This window comes from Pseudophryne corroboree, chromosome 10 (genome assembly GCF_028390025.1).
Source record: "Pseudophryne corroboree isolate aPseCor3 chromosome 10, aPseCor3.hap2, whole genome shotgun sequence".
Taxonomy (NCBI): Eukaryota; Metazoa; Chordata; class Amphibia; order Anura; family Myobatrachidae; genus Pseudophryne; species Pseudophryne corroboree.
In genome coordinates this window covers 92,345,035-92,357,944 of record NC_086453.1, presented here as the reverse complement: position 1 = coordinate 92,357,944, position 12,910 = coordinate 92,345,035, and the positions used below count along the sequence as shown (strand labels likewise).

Below are 12,910 nucleotides of genomic sequence, written 5' to 3'. Positions count from 1 at the left end.
GGATCAACAAAATTCGTGAGGATCCGATTACTGGAGAACTGAACCGCACATCTCTTGTAACTACTACTGCTGGCTTATTCCTTAGTAATTCTACTAGTGCCAATGACAATGGGCCTAATTCAGACCTAATCGTAGCAGATTGGCAAAACCATGTGCACTGCAAGAGGGGAGGGGGAAGGGGGGGGGGTCAGATATAACATGTGCAGGGAGAGTTAGATTTGGGTGAGTTATTTTGTTTCTGTGCAGGGTAAATACTGGATGCTTTATTTTTACACTGCAATTTAGATTTCAGTTTTAACACGCCCCACCCAAATCTAACTCTCTCTGCACATGTTATATCTGCCCCCCCCTGCAGTGCAACATGGTTTTGCCCATCTGCTAACAAATTTGCTGCTACGATCAGGACTGAATTAGGCCCACTAACTACTAATGCTGTCTTATTACTGAGTAGTATTACTACCAATAGTATATAGTGCATGCCTGCCAACATTTGGTAGTATGGAACAGAAATGGGGGGCATGGCTATGGCCAATGGCGTAACTAAATCATAGAGGGCTTGACCACATCACCTGTGAGTGATAGCCCACAGTCATGGTCAGTATTTTTAGGGGGAAAAAATATAGAATTTCATTGCCTGTGGCAGATTTATTTTACACCTCACAACTCATCTGCAGATCGGGAAGAGCTGAAATCAAAATGGTTGGGAGATATAGTAATGGTCAAGACAAAACAATGGTCAGGGGCACAGAGGGGCAGATTATCTGGGTATGGGGTTGGCTGGGGCCCAGCGAGGATCCAAGCCAGCCAGGAATGTGGAGCAACACAGCTTCTCATGTGTAGTATATTTTTCATATACTTTCTGGCCCCAGGGCCTACAAGATGTCTCCATGGCCCCTAGTAATATTAATGTTGGATGAAGGTTGTTGAAGCCCAATTTCACACTATACATCAGGCAAGCTACAGTACAACTGCTACTATTCAGACTTGAAATGGACATCGGAATTTCAACATCAAATGGTGATTTGGCTTATGCCATCAAAACTTTCGATGTGCTGGTAACTCTCCATTGCATCAAAATAATTTGATTTAAAAAAAACCCAGCAGCAATGGTTCCTGCGTGCGCCCAAAAAAATGTTTGCGAAATAGCGACCCACAACTGTTCTCGATGCTAAACAGCTGATTTCAGATGTATTTTAACATTGGATGGCCATTGTTTCGACTCCATTTGACGGTGACTACCACCAGAAAAAACCCATCAATGATGTTAAGCTATAGAACATTGATGTCATCCCTAGTTCACACCTTCAATTTAGACATATTTCAGCAATGATCAAATGGCGCATTACATGTTACGAAATTTACAGCATAGATGACTACAGCAGCTTTAATAAGCAACCACATGAGAAAAGAAACATCAGTTTTGTGTGGTGATGAGCGGATTCGGTTTTACTCGGTTTTACTCGGTTCTCAAAACCGAATCTTATTGGCTATCCAAAACACGTGACATCAGTGAGCCAATAAGATTCGGTTTTGAGAACCGAGTAAAACCGAATCCGCTCATCAATAGTTTTCATTCCTTTGTCTAAGCTACTGATTTCTCCCTATTCTGTGAATCGCATTGTATAGTCTTGAGGTAGAATAACGTTCATCAAGAACATCATGTAGCTTAATGGTGAACACAGGGCACTGAAACCCAAACCTTTAATCAATGTATGTTCATTGTGTTATCTTACGTCTGCATTATTTTTGCTGATACTACATTTCATTTGATACATTGCATGCAGTTCAGGACTGTCTGATGGGAATATAGTTTGCAGCTACATAAAATGCATTTATCTATTTCAGCTTGCCACGTGAAAAAAATACTTAGTGCATAAAATAGCTTGAAACATAAATATTTCTTATATATTTATCATTGATATTATCTTTTAATTATTTCAGTGCCACAAGGGTTATGCAGTGCTTTACAGAGGCATAGAATAGACAGGTAGACATGGGTACAAGGTCAACAATTTAGAAAGATACAGCTAGTTACACAAACTAACATAATTAGTATATTTCAACTGGAAAATTGCAGACTAGTAATTACATAGTGAAAACTGAAGGAGAGAGGGCCCTGCTCACAAGAGCTTATATTCTAAAGGGAAGTTTGTGGACATATAGCTGATGTGGACAGCTGAGTTATGGGGTACAGAATCAGTATCGATAGGAGGAGGGGTTGTAGAGGTCAGTGAGAAGGTGACTTTTTGGTGGGAATCTGAGTCAAAGTCTGATTGAGCATGAGAGGGCATTCCAAATCTTGGGAGCAGAGCCGTAACTAGGTGTGTGCCGATGATGCCTTGCCCACAGCGCAAATGCACTGAGGGCGCACCATCGGCCATCACACCCGCTGCTAGCTCTGATTGACTGACTGCTGATGGCGGCGCCGCCGCCTGCATGCTGCTGAAGTTGCCGCCGCCGCCCGCCCGTGTCCCTCTGCAGCCGCTGCCCGCTCACCTGACCCGCCCGCAACTTCCTCTGAAGTTGAAGCCGCCGCCCGCCTGTGTCTAGCTGAAGCCGCCGGCTTCAGCTGGACACAGACGGGCGAGCGGGCGGGCTGGCGGGCGGCTTCAACTTAAGTTCAGAGGTTTTCAAGCTGCAGCGCTGCGGCGTCAGTATGATGACAGATGATGGCCCAGCGGCAGCCCGGCCCCCCTCCCCTGCAATTCGGGAGAGACGTCACGTGATGATGTCAGACGTCTCTCCCACACTCTACTGCTGCACAGCGAGGAGCCCTGGACTCGAGCCTCTAGAACGTGGAAGAGCCTGTGTGCTGCTGTCTGGTTAGTAAATATTTTACTGTTATTAGCAAAGAGAAAAAAGTATTTTAAATGTTGCTTTCAAAGCTTTTTTTTTAAATATTTAGGGCGGGATGTACTTCCGGCGCATTATTTTCCTTTCCTCTTCCCGGCTACTGGTCACCGCCCTGCTGGCCGTTCCTCCTCCGGCACGGCGCCTGTGTGCCTGAGTGCAGTGGCCGGGCAGGAATCCCCCACCCCATCGCTCCTCCTCCGGCGCCTGCTCCATCTTCACAGCCAGCAGCAGCACTCTCCCCTGTCTGTGCTCCAACGTCCTCCCGCCTCAGTGAGTGCATAATATTCTCTCTCTCTCTCCTCCTGTGGATTACCTTGTTTGTAAGTATAATATTCATTTTTACAGGTACCCCTATTGGATTCTACATGGACAAGTGGACGTGACCGGCGTGGGATATAGGTAAGTAATCTGTCTCTCATTTTTACTTGAACCACCTATTGGATTCTACTGGACAAGTGGACGTGACCGGCGTGGGATGTAGGTAAGTATGTGTGAGTGTGTAAGTGTGTTGTAATAAATTTGTACTGTCCCGGTGTGTGTGTCTTGTTTTTATTTGGGTATTTTTTTTTGTAGAACTACAGGTACCAGCGGGCCTGTTATTTCCCCGCATGCTGGTACTTGAGGTTCTCCAAGTCCCAGCAAGCGGGGGAGGCTTGCTGGGACTTGTAGTTCCACAACAAAAACCAATATTCTTTTTTTTACACATTTATGGCTATCAGCCTCCCATCCACTGCCCACGGATGGGGGGGACAGCCTCGGGCTTCACCCCTGGCCCTTGGGTGCCTGGAGGGGCCTTGATTTAAGGGGTCCCCACTCCTCCAGGGAACCCCGGCCAGGGGTGACTAGTTGGGGGGGTAATGCCACGGCCGCAGAGACCTACATAAATGTGTCCCCCGGCTGTGGCATTATGTCCCTGGCTAGTGGAGCCCGGTGCTGGTTTTAAAAATACGGGGGACCCCTACATCTTTTGTTCCCCATATTTTTGGAACCAGGACCGGACTAAGAGCCCGGTGCTGGTTGTCTAAATACAGGGAACCCCTGTCCAATTTTTTCCCCAGTATTTAAACAACCAGGACCGGCTCAAAGAGCCCGAGGCTGGTTATACTTAGGAGGGGGGACCTCACGCATTTTTTTTTTTACATTTTTTAACACATTCAGACCCTTCTCCATTAAGTTAATGGAAGCCATGGACAACAAAATTGCATTCATGTCCTCCTCCCACTCCCTTCCCAGTCCCAAACACAAATTTATTTATTTTTCTATGAAAATGTAAAATATATCACAAGTATGATGAGCAGGCAGGCAACGGGCATTGGTGGCATCGGACTGAGGTGCAAATTAGTGGCAGAGGGCTGGGTCAGTTGATGGTGGGCAAGTTTGTAAGCCATTGGAGGTAGCAGCGGGCATCGGCTCAGAGGCAGTAGCGGGAATTGGCTAGGGGTCATCGGCAGGATTCGGCGGACATTGTGGCTGTAGTGCCTCACCAGCCACTGACCTCATCGCACGCCACTGGCGTGGAGGGTGGCCTAACTCTGACCTCCCATCTCCGCAGCCTAACCCTAACCTCCTGGGACGCAGCCTAACCCTACCCTCCCTGGTATGCAGCCTAAACCTTACACTTGCATTTTCTTGGGCTCACCCAGGCAGTTCTGTGGATGTGGTGGTGTGTTTCTATCAGCAGGGCCGCGGTCCTGTTGTGTATTCTCCATATTGTTGTCCTTGGGAGTGGAAAGGAGCGCTGAAATCTGGCCGCGCTGTAGCGCTTGAATTCTCGAGACTAGTGGAGAGCCAGCGGTGGATGTGTGTGGACAGCCAGCGGTGGATGTGTTTGGTGGATGTGTATAGAGTCAGTTGAGACAATGCATCAACACCTGTAGAGTTCTGTTGTCCCACAAAAAAGAAGCCCTGTCGGATGATCACAGTCTGTGATCATCCGACAGGGCTTCTTTTTTGTGGGTCAACAGAACTCTACAGGTGTTGATGCATTGTCTCAACTGACTCCATAGGATCAGAAGGCTTTGGTTCATTACAGGGTAGGCTTCCGTATGACCACCACCCTCTGATGAGGACCAGGATACAAGTACCAATACTGATATGCACAAATTATTACTTTATCTGGTACGCATGTAATTTTACGTGAGATGTAAAATTTAACCCTATTTACTGAGTAATTACTACGCTATATAGCGATTCCCTGTCTCCTGACTCTATCTAGATTCCGACAGAGACGTGGACTAAAAGACCAGGGGATCGATAGGCATTGTGTCAAGCCGTAATCCAGTACGCAATATTATTCTTGCGTGTGACAAAAACTGTTTTAAAGGATACTACACTATAGGCGCTCTGCTGTTTCTTCCTCTATTTTCAGATATATATATATATATATATGTATGTCCCTTGAATAATATTGTTGTAGTGCTGGTGACAGTCTGAGCATTAGCACAGATAATAATATTTTTTCCCCCTAAACAGAGTACTTTTTAATGCACCCCCATCGTGATTGTGAATTAAAAAGATAAAAACACGAGCCGATTGAGAAAGAAAGAAGGTAGGATAGGTTCGTTATATATTGTTAAAAAACACTCAAAATAATTCAGTACTAAAAAAATACACATTAGAATGGATATTTATGTATGTATGTTCTCCATCTTTTCTCCATTTTTATTTTTTTGTCATTTCATTTATTTTTCATTTATATATATATATATATATATAGAAAAAATCCAAGAATAACCACAAAAGCGATCAAACCCAGAAGAACCAGCACACAGCTTAGATGCAAAAGGAAGTTTTTACTTATCCAGAAATTTCATTAAAAGAGGCAACAAGCATATAGCACACATGATGGTAGCAGCATGAATATATCAATGAGTACTTATCATTCCATTCCATCCAGAAATTTCATTAAAAGAGGCAACAAGCATATAGCACACATGATGGTAGCAGCATGAATATATCAATGAGTACTTATCATTCCATTCCGACAGCTGTTTCGATTATCTTCTTCATGGGAATAGATAAAGTGACATGGTGCTGTACACTGCCAACCGCAGTGTCTATTTCCAAAGTGACATGTGCCTTGAGTGCTTAGCCCGTGAGTGCCTTATATAGTGTGTGGAGTACTTACCTGTGAGCTGTCTCACCTGTTCCCCGTCACATGTGGAAGTCAGTTACGTCACCTCCAAGCAGCACGGCGAGCCGTGAACCGGAAGTGACGTACAGGGGAAGGTTTTGTCCGCTACACATCGTCTGCAGCCACACGATGGAGCCGGACCCTATCCTTCCTGCACGGAGAAACACGTCTCCGTAACTGTGTCCCAGTGCTGTGGGTCGCCCTCGGGCTGCGCGTCACCACTAACGCGTCACCCGTGGCAACCAGCAGGCTGCGCTCAAAACAGTCCGGGCAAATGAACGCACCCGGAACTGAAGAGCCACCTAGCCTGTTTCCGGGGACAAGGGGAGAGGCGCACAGGCATCGAATAACAACAAATAATATACAGTACAAAATGACATAAAACAAATAATATAAAAAGATGAATCATATGATTAATGTACAAATATAGTATGATAATAAAGCATGTATATGGCCAGTAATGAGTTATTTGACAATAAGTTGATATGGATTAATGTATGTCACTGGCTACATTACTAATTACTATGCATTAATTATATCCTATAGATCATGCTTTATAAGAAAGCCAAAACATACAGGCCTTTTAGTAAGTAGATATATGAATCATCAACTGAAATATACATATAAATACAAAATTTTTTTTTAAAATGAACAAATAGTAACTAGATTAGACAATGGATCCGGATGCAAAGTCATCAGGCCCACATGTGCTCAGATACAAAAAATGAAAAAATATATAAAAAAAGGAAACAAAAGAAAAAAGAAGAAAAAGAGAAAAAAGAAAAAATAAATTATTTATAAAAAAGGTACCAACGAGAATTCCTCATTAAGTCCCAATGGTGAAAGGGAAAACAGCCGTCGGATCCAGCGGCATTCCTGTTGTAGTAGCAGCTTATGACGGTCACCACCCCTCTTCAATGGTGGTATATGGTCGATGGGCATAAATAATAGATCTTTAATATGATGACCTTGATGAACAAAGTGTTTAGCAACTGGCGGAGTAGAGTTCTCAATTTTAATGAACGCTTTCTTAATCGATGACCGATGCAGGGCCATTCGTTCTTTGAGCATTCTGATGGTCTTTCCAACATACAGTTTCTTGCAGGGGCATTGGATCACGTAAACGACATATTTAGTCTCACATGTCATTCGATGTTTCAATCGAAAAATATCTCCCCTGGTTGGATGGACAAACGTGCTGCCTGTGTGCATATGCTTGCAATTAACACAGGAGCCACATTTGTGTGCTCCTGGTCTCAATTGTAGCCAGCCAGTGCCTTGTTGTGACATTGGTGCTATATCAGAGTAAGTGATCTGATCTTTGAGATTTGGACTACGTTTGTAGCTGAATAATGGTAAGCTGTCACAGAATTTTCCCATAGTTGGATCTGCCTGTAGAATGTGCCAATGCTTGGAGATCGCACGTCTCATGGCACCAGAGGCAACGGAATATGTGCTGGAAAAGACCAATCGTCCAATCTCTGGATCGTTATTCTTAGATCTTGATACATCTGAGCGTTCCATCTGGAGGCATCTCGTGATAGCCCCTTGTATCTCTGTCGAATCATAGCCCCTCTGAATAAATTTCTTGCCCATCTCGGTCAAAGCAGCTGGTATTAATAATTCATCAGAGGTTATTCGCATCACACGTAAAAGTTGAGAAAAAGGTAGTCCCTTCTTTAATGGCTGCGGATGGAAACTTGTAGCCAATAAGAGAGAATTTTTGTCTGTAGGCTTCCTATACACCTGAGTGGTGATAGACCCATTGTTTAATTTAATCGTAACATCCAAAAAATTAATAGAAAAAAAGTCGTGAACACATGTGAGCCTGATAGACCCTGGAATTTGATTTAATCTGGTAATAAATTGTTGAAGCTTAGTCTCACCCCCAGTCCACAGCATGAACAGGTCGTCAATATATCGCACATAGAACAAAATATAAGATGAAAATTCCTGATCTGCCATGATATATTGTTGTTCATACTGAAACATAAACAAATTAGCATACGATGGGGCCACATTGGACCCCATCGCTGTGCCCTGTAATTGTAAGTAAAATGAATTTTCAAACAAAAAATAATTTTTATGTAAAATAAAGTCTAACAAAAGTAACAAAAATTCACTTGGTGGACCCTCATACTGTGGACTGGAGGCGATGGCCTTCCTAGTTGCCTCAATGCCCTCAAGATGATTAATACAAGTGTATAAACTGGTGACATCAAGTGTCACCAGTATACAATCATTGGGAACAGAACCAACCGCCTTTAATTTAGATAAAAAATCTGAAGTGTCTTTGATGAAATATGGCGTTGATTGCACAACCGGCTGTAAAAAGAAGTCTACAAATTGGGATAATGTCTGGCACAAAGAGCCCCTGGAGGATATGATAGGTCTTCCAGGGGGTTTGTCCAGACATTTGTGGACTTTGGGCAAAACATAAATCAAAGGAATACGGGGAAAATCCTGAGTAAGGAATTTGGCAGTTTGGTCGTCAATCCAATAATTAGACACACCTAAACCAATAATGGAGTCTGCCTCGCGTTTAAAATTATTGGTTGGATCAAAACGCAGTTGTTTGTAACATTGTTTGTCGGCCAGTTGTCGGTTAATTTCATCAATATAATCAGTACGGTTTAATAATACCACGCCCCCACCCTTGTCGGCGGGGCGTATGATGACCTTTGGGTTATCTCTTAGAGATTTGACTGCCAGCCTTTCTAATTTGGTCATATTGTGATTTTTAATTTTGATGTTCTTAATGCAGGGTAAGGTTTCTTTTTTAACTAAATTCATGAAAACCTCAATGGCAGGATTCATAGACGGTGGGTCAAAATTACTGGGTGTTTTAAATTGACTCCTATTGGCAGAATCAGTGTCCTTTTTTGAGAAGTAGTCTTTAAGTTTAAGTTGTCGAAAAAATTTAAATAATTCAACCTCACATTCAAACTCATTTTGTTTATACGTTTGAACAAAAGTGAGTCCTTTAGATAGTACTGACATTTCTGCCTCAGTTGGAGTATATTCTGATAAATTAAAGACAGTTATTTCCGTCCCCCCTTGTAATTCCTGCCTCCTGCACTTTTTGTGTTTGAGCCCCCCTCTCCTGCACGGTCTCTTGAGTCCGGGGTCTCTTTTGTTTTGCTCCTGGTGAACGTTTTGTCCCCTAAAAAACGACCCCTGTAGTTACCTGAATGGTCCGAATCACTTTGAGAGGTGTGTGATTCTATATCCGTAAATTGAACCTCAGTTTTATTACGGAAATTTTGACCTTTTCTCCAGGGACGTCTGTTAGTCTGTGTGAATAACCACGAGTAGACTCTCAGATCCCTATAATCGTCTTTTACTTTACGATATTTAGTTTTTTTAAAAACCAATAATTCGTTTTTAAATGTTTGGATTGAGTCGTCTAGTTTGGTTAACCAATCATTTGTAGAGTCTGTTTTTAAAGTTTCTAAGCCTGCACGCTCATAGCCCAATATTTCCTTTTTAATATTGTCAATGTCAGTGTTGACTTGTTGCACCACCAATACCATTAAGTCAAAACTACATTGATTGAGTATCTGACACCACTGACGACAAAACTCTTTGTTGTTCCGACCAAGTGTAGGCTGGTTTTTAATTCTGAAACCACGGGGAATTAAATTTTCTTTATGATATTGGGATATCGTTAAACCGTGTAGTTCCAGTTCTACAAGCCTTTTACGTAATCGCAACAAATCAGAGTATATTTCAGTGGGAGTATCTACATCAAAGGCTAATTGTTCAGTGGAAGAAAACAAAATCTTGGAAACTTCTTTGTCCAAGAATCGTTTTGTCCCAGTAATATCCTTAGCATCCAGATCCATTGTCCCAAAAAAATACACAACACACAAAAAAATAAGATGCACAAAAACAGTAACTTTAGAAAAAACAAATTCCAAAAGAAACTGAAAAATGAAAAATAAAAAATGAAAAAATATGAAAAAAATGAAGGTTATATTTGTGGTGCAGCTCCCAGTCCATAATAACAGTCCGTTACCATGACGTATAAACAAATCCACAAAAGCAGCCGCTTCTCACTTACAATTAGACAGAACGCTAGTGCACGGTTGGTATAATCATGTAGAAAAAAATCCAAGAATAACCACAAAAGCGATCAAACCCAGAAGAACCAGCACACAGCTTAGATGCAAAAGGAAGTTTTTACTTATCCAGAAATTTCATTAAAAGAGGCAACAAGCATATAGCACACATGATGGTAGCAGCATGAATATATCAATGAGTACTTATCATTCCATTCCATCCAGAAATTTCATTAAAAGAGGCAACAAGCATATAGCACACATGATGGTAGCAGCATGAATATATCAATGAGTACTTATCATTCCATTCCGACAGCTGTTTCGATTATCTTCTTCATGGGAATAGATAAAGTGACATGGTGCTGTACACTGCCAACCGCAGTGTCTATTTCCAAAGTGACATGTGCCTTGAGTGCTTAGCCCATGAGTGCCTTATATAGTGTGTGGAGTACTTACCTGTGAGCTGTCTCACCTGTTCCCCGTCACATGTGGAAGTCAGTTACGTCACCTCCAAGCAGCACGGCGAGCCGTGAACCGGAAGTGACGTACAGGGGAAGGTTTTGTCCGCTACACATCGTCTGCAGCCACACGATGGAGCCGGACCCTATCCTTCCTGCACGGAGAAACACGTCTCCGTAACTGTGTCCCAGTGATGTGGGTCGCCCTCGGGCTGCGCGTCACCACTAACGCGTCACCCGTGGCAACCAGCAGGCTGCGCTCAAAACAGTCCGGGCAAATGAACGCACCCGGAACTGAAGAGCCACCTAGCCTGTTTCCGGGGACAAGGGGAGAGGCGCACAGGCATCGAATAACAACAAATAATATACAGTACAAAATGACATAAAACAAATAATATAAAAAGATGAATCATATGATTAATGCACAAATATAGTATGATAATAAAGCATGTATATGGCCAGTAATGAGTTATTTGACAATAAGTATATATATAGTTATTTGACAATAGTAGATAAAGTCAACCTTTCTGTCAAACTTGACAGGTACCACACCCACTTCTCCTAGGACCCGCCCCCTTTTAATATTAAATGATAGTGTTTTATATCGCTTAATATAAAAATTTATATAAATTGATAGTGTTCGATATTAAACCGTATTAAAAATTATTGCGTAACACCAGTCACAGAGTGTCAAGCAGCACCAGTCGCAGAATGTCACGCAACGCAGCGCGTCAAATCAGGCGGATGAAAGATGCATATTACACAGTGTTAAAACCAGGTAGTTTTAGCGGCATTGATAAATATTATGGGTCGGTTAAAAATAAATTTAAAAGATCCGACGTAAGAAAGTGGTTACAAGAACAAGACGCATACACGCTGCACAAGCCAGCAAGAAAAAACTATAAAAGGAACATGATTTGTGTATCGGGTATAAACCAACAGTGGCAATGCGATTTGGTCTCGCTGATAGATTTGTCAAAATACAACGATGGCGTTAAATACATATTAACAATCATCGATATATTCAGTAAGAGGGTGTGGGGTGAAAGTCTGACCGCTAAGAATGCAGCAACGGTCGCTAATGCTTTTGAAAAAATATTCCAGCGCGGCGATGTGCCGTTGAAGCTACAAACCGATAATGGTAAAGAGTTTCTAAACAGAAGCCTAAAAAAGGTGTTAGAAAAATACGGTATAAAGCATTTCACGACCAATAACGATGTGAAAGCGGCTGTTATAGAGCGCTTCAATAGGACTTTAAAAACACGCATGTGGCGCTATTTCACGGCAAAGAATACCTACAGATATATAGACGTTTTACAAGACTTCATACGCAGCTATAATAACACATACCATAGAACGATTAAGTGCGCTCCAAACGATGTGAATGACTCTAACGCATTGAGTGTCTTCAAAACGACCTACGGTGATTACTTTAGAAGTAAGAAAGCCCCAGTTTGTTTAGGAATCGGTGACCACGTCCGTATTTCTAAATATAAGGACATATTTCAGAAAGGTTACGAACAGAGCTTTTCTGAGGAGATTTTTGTTGTACATAGTGTGAACACTAAAGGGATTAAACCGCTTTATAAGTTGGCAGATCTGTACGGTGAAGTTATAACAGGTAGTTTTTACCCCGAAGAGCTTCAAAGCATACCAAAAAACTATAACAGAGTTTACAAAGTGGAAAAGATTTTAAAAAATAAGACGGTCAGAGGCCGTAAATACGCGTTAGTCAAGTGGCGCGGGTACCCCGCAAAATTTAACAGTTGGGTCGCAGCATCGGTGATAAAAGACATATAAAGATCATCAGGATCTAACAAGACGTGCGATGGATGACAAGTCGTTCTACATAACCTTACCCAGCAACGCATCGGCTGTTACCTTCCCGCAAAATAAGATTTCTAACTATACGACAAAGTTGGCTAAACCGATAGACTTAAATGGCGAATGGGAAGTGGCACTTACTGAGATACAATACCCGCATACGTGGAATACATTGGATTTACAAGATTGTAGACTGCAATTATCATGGGATGGAACGGCGGAACAGCCGGTGGCGAGAGTCGCGAGTTTGTGCATTAAACCCGGTTTTTATGAAACAATCGAAGCGTTACTAAACGTAATCAACGCTGAAATTGTACAACTGAAACTGGACGTTGGATTAAGACTAACGTATGATCCATTTGCACGCGTTGTAACATGTGACAGTAAACTGTTGTATCAAATCCACGCCGGTTCTAAGCTGACATGGATACTGGGTTTACAACCTAAAACTAATATTTCTAAACCATGCGCCGACATCAAAGGCGGCCAATATACGATGTACGTGTACACAGACATTATCGAACACCAACGGGTCGGGGATAGTTATGTACCGCTACTTCGCACTGTTGAAATGAAGGGTT

General features: G+C 42.4%; 1 long non-coding RNA gene across 1 annotated transcript in view; it reads right to left on the bottom strand.

The window, feature by feature from the left end:
* Positions 1-12,910, bottom strand: part of LOC134965042 (uncharacterized) — a 79,434-nt gene that overhangs the window by 29,357 nt on the left and 37,167 nt on the right. The gene's annotated exons all lie outside the window — the stretch shown is intronic.